This window comes from Tinamus guttatus, unplaced genomic scaffold (genome assembly GCF_059628265.1).
Source record: "Tinamus guttatus ecotype Peru unplaced genomic scaffold, ASM5962826v1 Tinamus_guttatus_pri_ptg000116l, whole genome shotgun sequence".
Taxonomy (NCBI): domain Eukaryota; kingdom Metazoa; phylum Chordata; class Aves; order Tinamiformes; family Tinamidae; genus Tinamus; species Tinamus guttatus.
Genome location: NW_028288650.1, coordinates 1,327,559 through 1,340,200, shown reverse-complemented (window position 1 = coordinate 1,340,200; position 12,642 = coordinate 1,327,559). Strand labels below are relative to the sequence as shown.

The window sequence follows — 12,642 nt, the reverse complement described above, 5'->3', positions numbered from 1 at the left end:
CAGCGCAAGGCCCAAGACTTGCTCTTGCTCCAGTCATGTGGTCAAGGAGCGGAGGACCCGCTCAGGTCACTGGATGGCCTGTCCAGGGTGGTGGGACACAGCCCTTCCTCCCCTCAAAATTCAAGTGTCACCACAGGCCAGCACTCCCTCTGCATCTGAAGCCATGGGCTTTTGCAGTGCCTTTTGCATCAAATAAAATGCAATGTTTGGTGCATCGGACACAGATCCCAGCTCTGCAGAGAGCTCTGTTCAAGGATTTACGGACTAACTACTTGGATTTGCGAGTACTGCTTCTGGCTGAAGCAGACACTGTCCGGGACCCTCCTGGAAGTGATCCACAGAAAGCCCAAAGAGCCTCCGGATGCACCAAGAGGGAAGACGCCTGCTTTAGCTTAGCAAACTAATCTCTTAAACGGAGTTTGTCAGCCAGTAGATAAACACCCTAAGTGTGTTTATCAGCCTTTTGTTAGGGAATAGTACATGTGTTTGTGCGCAGGGTGGAAGTGGAGAGGTTTCAGGACGCTTAGTGCTCTCATTCAGCCAGTATCAGACCAACAGAGATGTTCCTACTTCAGGCAGGAAGAGATTCCAAGCTATACACCACGAATTTCCTTGCCCGGGTTGCCACCTCCTGTAATGCCCTTGCCAAGGGTAGCTGTTCATCCTAAAGCTCCAGATCCCAGAGTTAAGATTTTTGCATTTGTTGCCATTTTAAGTATGGCCAAGCCAGAAAACACACCCCAACAATGCAAAAATCTCAAAAAAGCTTTTCCTGGAAGCCAGATCCGTGTGATCAAAGCCCAGGGGAGGCTGCCTGCACTCCACTGTGGACACTCTTAGCACATGCAGAGCAAGACTTCTCCTTTGACAAGGTGTCAAGAGCTTTAAGGAGACTTATTACTGCTTTACATACCCTGCCAAGGAAAGCTTGAGCAAGCGGATTGGCTTTGCAAGGGTCAAAAGCCATCCTATGCTCAGACACAATCATAACCTTAGTGTAATTTTAGTGGAATGAAAGAATAGGGCCCAGCTTTCAAGGCATCTTAACCAGGCATTTCCTGGGGCCTCCTAGCCCCACACACTGAAGAGCAGCCTCAGTTGCAGGGTGAGGAACCAAACCTCGTGGCTAAGCCTGCAACTGGGTGCGAGAGGACACAGGTTCAGATGGGGCCGGTTTAATCTGGAGGAGGCGGGGAGGGAGAAAAAGCAAAATTATTTTTCTCAGTAGCTCTGTGCTGCCCCAGGCAGTAGGTTGTTTCCATCGGGCTTCTTTCTTCTAAGACAAAATGTCCCCAGTTTTCCCTGGGGTTGACCGGGGTCTCTCCTTCACTTCCCTCCAGCGCTGGTGTCCTCCAGGCCTCCTGAAAGTCATTTTCCAAGAACACAGAGCAGCAGCAATTTGCAAACAAAGTGAGGAGAAAAAAAAAAAGAGACAATTTCACCCACTAAGTAGGAGTCATCGCCCTGAACAGCTTCCAGCCCCTTGGAAGGAAGATTGTTGGCAGCCAGTCCAGTCTGCCTTGACACCATGTTTACTTGCTCATTGCCTTTCTAGAGAAGTTTAAAGATCAAGGGGATTATAGAGGGGTGTGAGGAGATGAGTAATAAGGAAACAGCCCTCAGAAGCCTGCTGAGGCTGTTGAGGAAGCTATTTAATACTTTAAGCCAATTATTACATTTTCCAAAAGACTCAGCAACCCCTGTATCTGGCCGTTTTATGCCAAAGGACAGAACTGGGGAGGGGCGAGAAGTAGGAGCCCGTTTTGCCTGACCAGCTCCTCCGCACTACCTGTCAAAGACAGTGCCACGGGAAAGCCCGCGAGGCCGTCACTCATCCGAGCTCCGTATCCCGATTGTCCGGAGCTTTCCCGCTGGGAGCTCCCCTTGTCCCAGCCCAGACTCCATCGTCACCATCCTCCCTCTTGGCTCTGCACCCTTCGACTGCCCTCCTGGCCCTTCTCTCGGCTGCGGTCACCTCCAAAGAGCTCGGTCCTGGCCAGAGGTGTCTTGCTTGGAGCACGGCCGCTCTTCTCCACCCGAGGAGCCGTTCGTTAGCTGGGCTCAAGCGTCCTCCTGAGCGTCCTGGCTGCACGCTTGGGTCTTTCAAGATAATGACACAGCCACAACGCTGCTAATTAGCTGAGAGTGGCCACGAGGTAGCGGGATGAGCCGGTCCCCTCATTTTGGGGACCGGGCGGATGTGACCCACACTCCTGTGCAGCCGAAGGCCACAACGGGCAAAGCAGGGCCCAGGGTGGGCTGAGGAGCCCAGGTTGGGTTGAAGAGCCCCGAGAAGCCTCCATTTCCCACCCCCTCTCTCTTTGAGAAATGCTGGCTCACATGCTGTGGTCTTAATTTGTGGTTTCAGCTAATTGCTGGCTCGAGTTACTCGGTGTAACCATCTGGTAACACAGAGCACTGCTACTCCACATGCCATGGGCAACCCGGCCTCGGCGGTCAGCCAGGTGCATAGGAGGAAAGCACTTTTTCACTTACATTTTAGAAAAAAGTAAGATTCTTCCAAACAGAGCTTGAGCTGCACATAACAGAAGTGGAGCCCTTGGACACAGCTTGCTCTCTGCCTCCTCCCATTGAAGTGAAACACATGAGAATCATTAATTTTAAATTCAATCGCATGTGGCTGCACTTGATGCTCAGCAGGATCTCAGCATCTCTGGGTGGGCAATTTTGCCAGTCAGATCTCCCAGACAGGAGAGCTGGTTTGATGGCAGGGCCTCCACTGGGAAGGAGGCTGATGCCCTCGTAGCCCTTGCACAGAGCCTGGTGACTTGAGCCCTCCTGTTGGGTATTTATCTCTGCCCAGAGGCTGCACACAAGGACATCTCCATTTTCCCACCCAGCAGCCATCCATGTCCCTTGGAGAACCCCCTGGGTGGCACCTTTTTTAAGGCTCCCTCCTTTAATGGCCATTTGCTTCCTGTAGTAAAAGTCAACACTAGACTAGTGTCGCTAGAAGGGAGTTGAAGAGGAAGAAGGATCAGGCGCCACCAAAGTCCTGACAGAGACATCATTATGCATGAGTTTTGTGGTAATTCTGTGATAATTATCAATTATTTCCATTTTCCCAGCGAGACACAGGCATTATTACCGTTCCCCAGTCTCCATGGCTCTTTGGGAGTGCCCTCGAGGACTGTCTTTGCATTTGACTGAACAAGACGTTCTTGTTCGAGGAAGCTCAACAGTATTTTTCATGGTTTTCCACCCATCCTCATAAACCACACCAGTCGAGTGAGGAGGACAGCTCCACTTCCAACCGTTCTGGGTAGGCTGTGTTTTCCTGGCTGATATTACATACGAGGAGAACGTGCTCCTTGTTCTGCGTCACCTTGGCGCAAGGCAAGCCCAGTTCTTCACATCAAAGGGACACTGCTTGCTGGCACAGCAGCACGAGGAGACGCACAAACGCAGCATCCCAAAGCCGATTAGGTGACATTTCTTGGAGAAAGCGAAGCCGTCTGACACCCCAGCAGTGTCCCTGCCCCTGACAAGCAGTCAGGAGCTGCTGCCCACGTCGTGCATGTGTGAGCACATGATGAATTTATGCACGTGCGCCCATTTAACTGATGCATGAGCACCTTGTTACTTCATGCCCGAGTGTCCCAGGAGTCAACACAACAAGCTCAGACAGAAGGAAACTCAATAAGAGGCCTGGAGAAGTGGAGGATAGAAATCATTACGCACACGAGCTTCTAACCAGCCCTGGCCATCAGCAATGCCAAAGCAGAACCAGCAGCACCCAATGTCACTGCTCAAAGCAAGAGCTTCAGCTTTCTGCAAAGAAGATGCCATCAAGATCCCGTCACACTGGCCTCTTCTCACACTCCCGGGTTAGAGAGTGGAAAGTATCAGGGCGCATCAAAAGCAGACCTTGGCTTTGCTGCTGCTCTTGTTATCAGTCACGCAGTGGAGGCTTCCTCATCATTCCTGCTCTTTTAAAATGGTTTAATTAAAGGGCTTTCCCCCCACACCACCACCACAGCAGTTTGTTTTAAACTTACAGATTTTAATCTATAAATCCCAGAGTCTGGATTTCTTTCCAGGATTGCTTGGCCTTTTAAGGCTGCGCTTTTATTAGAACGAGACAGACCACATTACTAGGTAACATCACCAGCACTTCCAGTGGTCCTCAAGCCCAGCCAGTCCTATCCAAAGCAAGCCCTAGTCTTTCCCCAGGGCTTCAATACTGCATTTTATCTGATGCCCAGGAGAAGATCCTTCTTTGAGGCAAAGTTTCCAGTGGGGAAGCCCATTCTAGAGTCCTGAGGTTCATGCCTGCTCTTGCTGGGATTCTGGCTCTGCCAGGAATAGGGTCAAGATCCCGGGTTATTTCAGCATTTTTTCCCATATGTTCAGCCCATGCATGAGTCATGCCCCAGCCTGTGACTCTTTGCTGAGATGCTGTTGCCAGCACATTGAGCTAATCTCCCAACACAAGGCTGTCCTGGCTCTGTGCAGATAAAATAAATATTTAGCTGCAAAACATCTAACAGTTTTCAGAAGGAATGGCCTGGTGGTGGCTTAAACATGTTTAGATTCTGTGCATAGCAAAGGCTGCAGAGCCCTTTAATCATCGCCTATGTATTTTATGCTTTTATCTGAAGATCTTTACAGCCCTCCAAGAAGGTGCTATTCCTGTTCATCTCTGTTTTACAGATAAAAACATGGCAGCACAGAGGGAAGAAATGGATTTGCTCCAAACACCAAAAAAACAGTGTTGGAAGCGCATTTGAGCCACGAGGCCGGTGTTGCCCCAGTGCAATGCCCTGGGAAGGGACAAGGCACTGGGGGGACTTGTTTGCATCACTGTTGGGAACCTGATGGTGCCACTCACCCACCTGAGCACCTCATCTCAGCATCTCACCCCCAGGCTGCATTGCCCTTGAACCCACTTGCTACGCCCAGGGCCTCTGGCTGGGGTGCTGCAATGGTCTTGCTGTGCTGAATTTCAGATTAAAGGCAAAGCTGCTTTATGCTTTAATGCTTTGCATCACATTGTAACATTTCTCCTCTCTGGCAGTCCCTTTTTGTCTTCAGTGGTGGTTTAATATAATATAATTAGTAGCGAGGGTAACATCAAGCTAAGAACAAATGAGGTTACAACACGACGTCTCCTTCTCCTGGGTGCTCTGCCTTGCGGAGCCTGTCAGGAGATGCACGTGCTCTCCTTGGCCTTGGTGCCCAACCTGCCTGGCAAGGAGCATCACGAGCGGGAGCAACGTGTGCCAGGGCTGCAGACTGGGCTCCAGGAGCACTCGGCTGGGGCACAGTGTCCAGGAGAAACCTGCCCTCGTCCAGGAGCTCCTTGGCTCTTGGGGTAGCCAAGCAGGAGGCAGCTGAGTCTTCCCAGCTCAGATTCACTCATTGAAATGTAGACATAGAAAATACCCAGCTGGAGGTAGGGAGAAAGGTCCCTGAGAAGGGTCTCAACACAGCTTGAGGTCCATCGCCATTCCACAGCTGAACAGAGACACCAAAAAGGTCACCAGAACCTCTCCTCTGATACACGAGACTTGCCTGTGGCCAAGATGTCCACGTGGACGTTCTCCCCTTGGGCAACCAGGAACGGCCCTGCCTATCCAGCACTGGGGGACATTTCTCAAGCACTTTCCAGGCCCTGTGTTTCATAGGAAGACACCAAACACTATTCCATGCTCAATTCCAGCCCCAGTGCAGGACACCCCTGGCCAGCATGGTCCCAGGAACCATTTCATGTCTAGCTTTGCCAGCACCAGCCCTGGGAGGAGAGGCCACTTGGGCCACTCAGCACAACAGGTCTCAGCAAGCAGAACTGCCATGGTGCATCCCTGAGCACTGCAGGGCACACCATGTATCTTGGGTTGTCACTGTCCCCACAATCCAGGGTGGCAGCATCTTGGGCTAGGCCATTAGAGACACATAAGCAGTTGTCAGGACACAGAACTGCATTTCCACAAGCAGAACGGACACTTGAGGCTTAGGATTTGAAATCCCCACCGCTTTCCAAGAAACTTTAAATCCCTTAAAATTCACCCAAATCCTATAATCAGTCATGGAAACAAAGGCCCTCAGGCAGTTTTTTTTTTTCCCCCCAGTGCTCCTAAAAATGTTGGCAGGTTTTGGCTTCATAAAACAGCTTTGTCAAGAGAAGGATCTGTTATGGAAGGGAAATACAACATCTATTTTGGATTTTCCAAAATAAACAGAAATGAGGCAATTCTGCCTGGAGAGAGAGAGAGCTATTTAAAAATAGTGCATCATGAACTAGAAGGGGAGAGTTCACACTCCACTTTTTTCATTCCCATTTTCCCCAGCAAGAAGAGGGAGACTGCCAATATTTTAGGCTGCAAACACAGGGACAGGCACTGGCTTGGCCAGGCTGTGCTGGAGGAGCTGCCGGGGGCTTGAGGTCTGCAAAGGATTCAGGACTTTTCCACCACATTCCTCAGTCAGCCTTCCCCCCTGCTCTCCTAGGGGACCATCCACACTAACTATCTCCTTGTCCTTCCCTGGATCGTCCTTGTTGACCAGGACCCACAAAATATGAGGAGTCACCTCCTTTCTGGAAGGGGCCTGACCAGCACCTGGTTCCTCTGTCTCCCAGCTGCCTAGGGAAGGGCCTTGCCCTTCATGTCCTAGCTGCTGGATGCCGTCTGAAGCCAGGAGGGATAGAAAGCATCTCATCCCTATCTTCAGGGGACAAAAAGTCCTTCAGAGAACAGAGAGAGGTGTGAGAAGCACTGCTTTGCCCCAGAGACTCTCCACAAATAATTTAGATATCAATTGCATCCTGTTGCACAATTGCTAGGATTCTATCCAGAGCTGGATCACAGCTGGCTTGGGGGTAGATTGGGAATTGCACAGACCTGCTGTTACCCGCTGTGGCCCATAAGTGCAGGCACTGATGCAGCAATGAGCTTCACTGAAAAGAGTTGGGGAAAAGAAAAGAAACTCAGAGATTGTATTGTCTCATGGTGAAAAGCAAACACATCTTCCCTTTCTAGGGTCAGGAGAGCTAGCACAGGCTGAAATACGTTGCAGACTGTGGTAAGTGCATCAAGGGATTCAACCACCCCACCACCAGCATCCCCTGGGATGTTAAACCTCAGGGTTGGCACCACACAAGCAGGTCTCCAGGTTGCCCAGCTCTTGTCTATCCAACACACTTGCCACAATGTCACCACATCTGATGTCTCAGGCTGCTGTGCCCAATGGATTTGGGTTTTCTAGTGGAGCTGGTTGTCGCTTGCAGTGTCTCCATATGACAAGGCCCAGTCGGACAGCAAAAATAGAGCAAGTCACTGCCAGGAGCACAACTAGGGAGGAAACACAGGGGTTCAGCAGGGCCTCCTGCCATGTGCTGGCTCCTGGTACTGGAAGCACTTAGGAAGTGGATAGAGCTGCATACAGGAGCTCTTATCCCTCGTCAGGGATGTACATAGGGAGCTGCTATGGGGCAAGGCAGGAGTTCATATTTTTACTGCTATCCAGTAAAACCCGTCCAATGCTTCCAGGTCAGGGCAGGTCTAACGGGGGACCCAGAAATAAAGATGCACTACATTAAGGAAACAACCCAGGAACAGTTAAAGCTATACAAGGAAACACACACTGGTTGTGGATAAAGCACATTCTTGCCCTACCAGCCAAACCAGCTGAACCAGCAAGAATGAAGCTTTGCTGGGGCAGGTGCTGGAGAAGCACTGATGGCATCAGCACGTCCATCAGGCTGCACGGACCTTCACATCCCTGTGGCCACAACCCTGGGGACAGGAGTCCTCAGCAGCCTCCTGGCTGTGGTAGACAACTCAGGTCAATAGTGGCAAGTGCTTTGGGGCACCATTTGCTCTTAGGTTCAGGACAGCCCAAGCTCTGAGGAGGAAGGCAACCACAAGCAGGAGATTTTTGTGCTCACACAGCACGTGCCCAGGAACAGCAGGGCAATGATTTCAACCTCATTGCAATCAAATTTCAATTTCAAAAGGGAAGCGCCTTTGCAAAAACCAATAGCTTCTAATAAAGCCCAAGTTCAGGCTTTTCTGAAAAGGACACTTTCTGAAAAGGGAAGTCTATCCCTGCTCAGAAGCCACAGGAAAGGTGTAAAAGTGCTTGCTGGTTCTTTTGTAAAAGCTGATAATAGACCAGATTTACCTATAAAAATGCCATTGGTTGTTGGGGCTGAAAGTGAGAAGTTCTTGCACGTGCTGCCAGTCAGTGCCATGATGACCACTGGGTAGACCGTGAGGTTATAACAGACATGTCAAGAAACACATTTTCTAGATAAAACCTGAGGGGAGAAGGGACCAGAGTAAGCACTTCCTGTACAGTTTTTCCTTAGGAAATTTAAGAAAAGATTGAAACACAAATGTTTTCTCTTGTAGGCCAGTTGGGACTAAACAAAATTGTTCGCTTGCTAAAATAAGGAGTTTAAGAGATTACCTATAGGAAGTTTGATTTACATTTTCCTGGGGAGAGCAGGGGAAGGGGGTTAAGCTATGAAAGGAGAGAACTGTAGTAAATTCAAAACAAAAAAAAGCTTCCTGCTTCTTCCAAGTAAGGGCTTATCCATGGAAGTGGCTGCTCATTGCCTGATATAATGCTCTACAGGGTAGTTAAGCAACATTAATTTATGAAATTGCTTTTGAGTGAGAGTTGCATCAATCAAGGAAAAAAAACAAACAAGAACCTTTCAGTAGAAAAGCAAACTTACTTTGACAAAGAGAAGATATTCACAAAACAATTTTCTGAGGATAAATTCAGCAGTTTATTGGAGACTCCAGTTGAACTGCAGCTCCTCTGGTGTAGCTAAGAGGTTGCAGAAAGGATTTGAGCAACCTCAGCACAAGTCCCCACCTGCAAGCCTAGGACAGGTTCATGAAAGCCACCCAGGTTTGCTCCCTATCCACAGCCTGTGTGTCCACAGAGAGGAAGCGCTTGGCCCAGGCTGTGCGTTCATCTCTTATGGACCACGCAACCAGCAGCGATACTGGGACGGAGCCCCTTAACTTAATGGGCTGCAGACAGTCTGGGGTGCTTGGGAGATGAAGGAGCACGAGGGCTTTTCTTTGAGACCTGTGGGAATCCACAAAACCACTTACCATATTACTAGATCGAGAGCAAGGATGCACAGAGAGGCAGTGGTTGCTGTCTCGTTGGACACGTCCCACTTGTAGATCAACACAACGGCAAAATTCAGCAGGGTGGCTATGGTGGTCCACATGGCATAGGACACCAGCCCATTCTGGACCTGCTGTGCAGCACAGAAAAGGTGATAAGGGAATTCCCCTTTCCTTGGAAAAGGCAGGGAGCATCCATAGCTCCTGGGACAGTTGAACCAGACCTAACTGCAGGGAAAGTAGCAGAGCTGCTAAGAGGAAGGGCTGAAGCCTTGGAGTCCAAGACACTACAGATCCACCCCGGTGGCAACTTCAGAACTACCTGCATGAAGCCCCCAGCCTCAGCAAGCACATCCCATGCTTGTCCAAGACGTACAGAAGCCGCCTGGATGTCCAGCCCAGTCACTGCAACCTGCCAAAAAACAGGAAAGAGGAGCACTCATCTCCCTAGCTCCCAGAAAGAGCTTCCCTCATGGAGCCTGCTGCAAGCAACACCCAGAGGCTGGAGCTACTGCTGAACAAGGATGCAGGCACAGCTGCACCAAATCCCCTGCATCCGTGTTATACTTACGCAGGACAAGGCAGAGGACACCCCCTTGGGCCAGGAGAGCCATTCAGAGACCCTTCCAGCAGAACTGGCAGGAATCTTTATCCAGAGGAATTCCTTTGGAGAGTTTTGCAGCTTCCCCTTCCATCAAGGGCCCTCCTAGCTCCTTGGATGCTCTTTTTTCAGCTGACCCACTTTCTCACTGAGCAGCATCAAGCAAAGGAGCTAAAGGGGGTCAAAACACACACAGCAGCCAGGGGATGAACTGCAGCACAGGGTTTTCAGCACGGGGAGAGGGAGGATCAGGCAGCAGGTTAGAGCTCGAGCCCAGGAGGGTACCAGGAACAGTGCATGTGTTCATTTATGTCCTGCAGTTTGCTGAACATGAACAGCCACTCCTTAGAGCAGAGTGACTTTTCCTATCCCTGGCAATTAGGCAGAACCCAATCACCACTGGACCTTCCACCCTCCAGCACTGCACGAACGCGGCCCTTTGAGCTTCCCCCAAGGGCACAGCGTCCCGGAGGCCACCTACGAGCACCCGGATGAGCCGGAGCTCGGCTTTGGGAGCCTTGGCAAACCACAGAGTGCAGGGCTGCGTGCGAGACCAAGGCAGCAGCACACGCAGCAACAGCGAGGGCTGCCAGGACCACGAGCAGGTACCTAGCACCAAGAACACAGCATCAGCGCATCGCCTCACTCGTGGCACGATGCCTTAACTCACAGCTTCAGTGTTTGGCCTTTAATAAAGCTAATCACTGCATGTAGCCCTTATTTTGACATCCGCTGCTAATCATGCAATTATTTCCCTGACTGCAGCTGATTTCTACACCAACCAGGGTGCTATTATGTGCCCTTCACATGACCATGTTTACGAAAACAGTCCCAAGGCAAGGAGCTTCATATTTATGAAGAGCAACACGGCTCCTGTTCTACCTATAGAAAAAAAAAGCCAAGGAGCAGCAGTTCTGGGGATATCTTAGATTTCAACAACCATCTCCTTGTCCATGAGGTGGGGACCACTGTATAAAAACACTCACATTTTATAAAAGTCTGTCAAAGCTTGCCATATTTTCAAACTGTGTTCACATAGTAAAGGAAAATGGTGCAACAAAGTACTGGGGCAGCCCCAGCAACAGGGCTAGGAGCAGAGGACTGCAACAAAGATAACTTACGGTCCCACAGAAACAGCCATCCCACGTTCAGGCCATTATTTAGTATCCAGGCCATGTAAAAAGGTACGGGCAGCAAGTCTGGCTCAAGGTAGACGCATCCAAGTTCATTCCTGCCAGGGAAAAGTGGGGATGGAGAAGGAAAACAAGCAACACACAAACCCTTTTGACCTCCTTTTCTTCCTGAGAATGGGGAGTCTATGTTGAAGTTAAGTATTTCGGCTTAAATCAGATGATTTCTTCCTTCAGCATTGGCTGGTTTCAGTGATCTCAGGGAGAGCACCTGTGACACATGAAAACAGCAAATACAAGAGACTGAATTCAGCAGTATCCAGCCCCCAGGGTTCACCAAAAAACTGCAATATAAGTTTATCCCCGAGATGTTGTCAGGGAATCTTACTGATATTGCAGAACACAGCTTGAGGCAGCAACATTACCAATCCTGTAGCCCCAGGGAAGGCTCTAAGCCTCGTTCCACAACACAGGACATTTCCCAGGGCAGATCCCAACACCGAATGGAGCATCAACTCACAGGTCAGCCTTGGGATCCATGAGTTTTGCCCTATGGACTGTCAGTTCTCAGCAGGGAGAAAGCAGCTCCTGGATAAGCTGCCAGCCCACGCACAGCAGGGGAAGTCAACTTCAGAAAACTGGTCATGAGCTTTGTCACTTGTCCAGGAGTTAGCACGAGCACTTCACACCATTCCCAGCCCTGGATGCTGGAGCTAAAGGACATTTCAGCAGCAGAGCTTCAGCAGGTCGAGTCAAGAGGAATTGCAGGGGTTTATGCTGAGCAGAAGCCTCAGAAAAGGGGATCACAGATGCAGCTAGAGAAGGGAAAAGCCCCCCAGCCCTCGCTTGCTCTGTGCTCCGAATACCTGAGAGCGTACAGCAGCCACACGAGCTGCCACGTGTAGATGACGTTCCCAATGAGGAAAGTGCAGCCACCCGGGGTGATGCCGGTGCTGTATTTCTCCCAGATGCTTCCCGGGGTGCTCCGGAACAGACCTGCGGTGAAGGTGTTACTGCACACCAGGAACGGGGAAAGACCGCCGACCTTCCCGCCCTGCAATCCTCCCCGAGGCTTAGTCCTCACCTCTGGTGTAAGGCAGGGGAGAGGATGCCCTTGTTGAAGCAATCCCTGTGCTGCAATGGGCTTGCCTTGAAAAAGGATTATGGAATCACTGCCCTTTACAGGGAACCTTGGGCATGTTCCTGTGATGCAGAACCAGGAGAGCAGGTCCCAGGGTGGCACAAGAGACATTTGCTTTGTCCTGGACAGGGCTTGGACACATCCTTGCAGCATCAGGAGGAAGGCCCTAGCCAGCTCCTTCTGGCCTTCACGCAGATGCACTTGGAGAAGTGACAGGTGACAGGCAGCTCTCTCCTGTCCAAGGCACCACTACATCATTAAGTGACACAGTACATGACAGTCACCTCTCCCAACAAGGACCACCTGCCTGCGTTACCTTTGAACAGTCCGGTGGCATTGCCAGCATTCAGTATCACCATGACCATGAACGTAGCCAGAGACAAGAACACCACAAAACCTTCAGCTTCTTGTGCTTAGAGTCCATTTTATTCTAAAAGAAATCAGAGTTTAGCTCTCAAATTATGCTTGGATTATTCCATGCCTGAGAGTTTTGGAACAAGAAGTCTCACTTTTAGTTGCTGGCTTTCAATGAGGGTGTTTTGGGGCTTGAGGAAAACCTTTGCCTTTCTGATTGCAGAAAGCTTGAAGATGCAATAATCAAAAAGCAAAACACACATACCAGAATTGCATACATACTTAAGTACAAAAAGGACCTTGCTT

The 12,642-nt window shown here is 50.2% G+C and overlaps 1 pseudogene across 1 annotated transcript; it reads right to left on the bottom strand.

Moving 5' to 3' along the window:
- Window positions 1-7,191: 7,191 nt before the first annotated feature.
- On the bottom strand, window positions 7,192-12,406 carry LOC148595328 (uncharacterized; annotated as a pseudogene). Its single transcript, XR_015913188.1, has 7 exons — window positions 12,299-12,406; window positions 11,708-11,837; window positions 10,829-10,942; window positions 10,193-10,320; window positions 9,093-9,241; window positions 8,146-8,281; window positions 7,192-7,313 (listed from the first exon to the last, which is right to left on the bottom strand). The product of XR_015913188.1 is annotated as an uncharacterized LOC148595328 (transcript).
- Window positions 12,407-12,642: the final 236 nt, after the last annotated feature.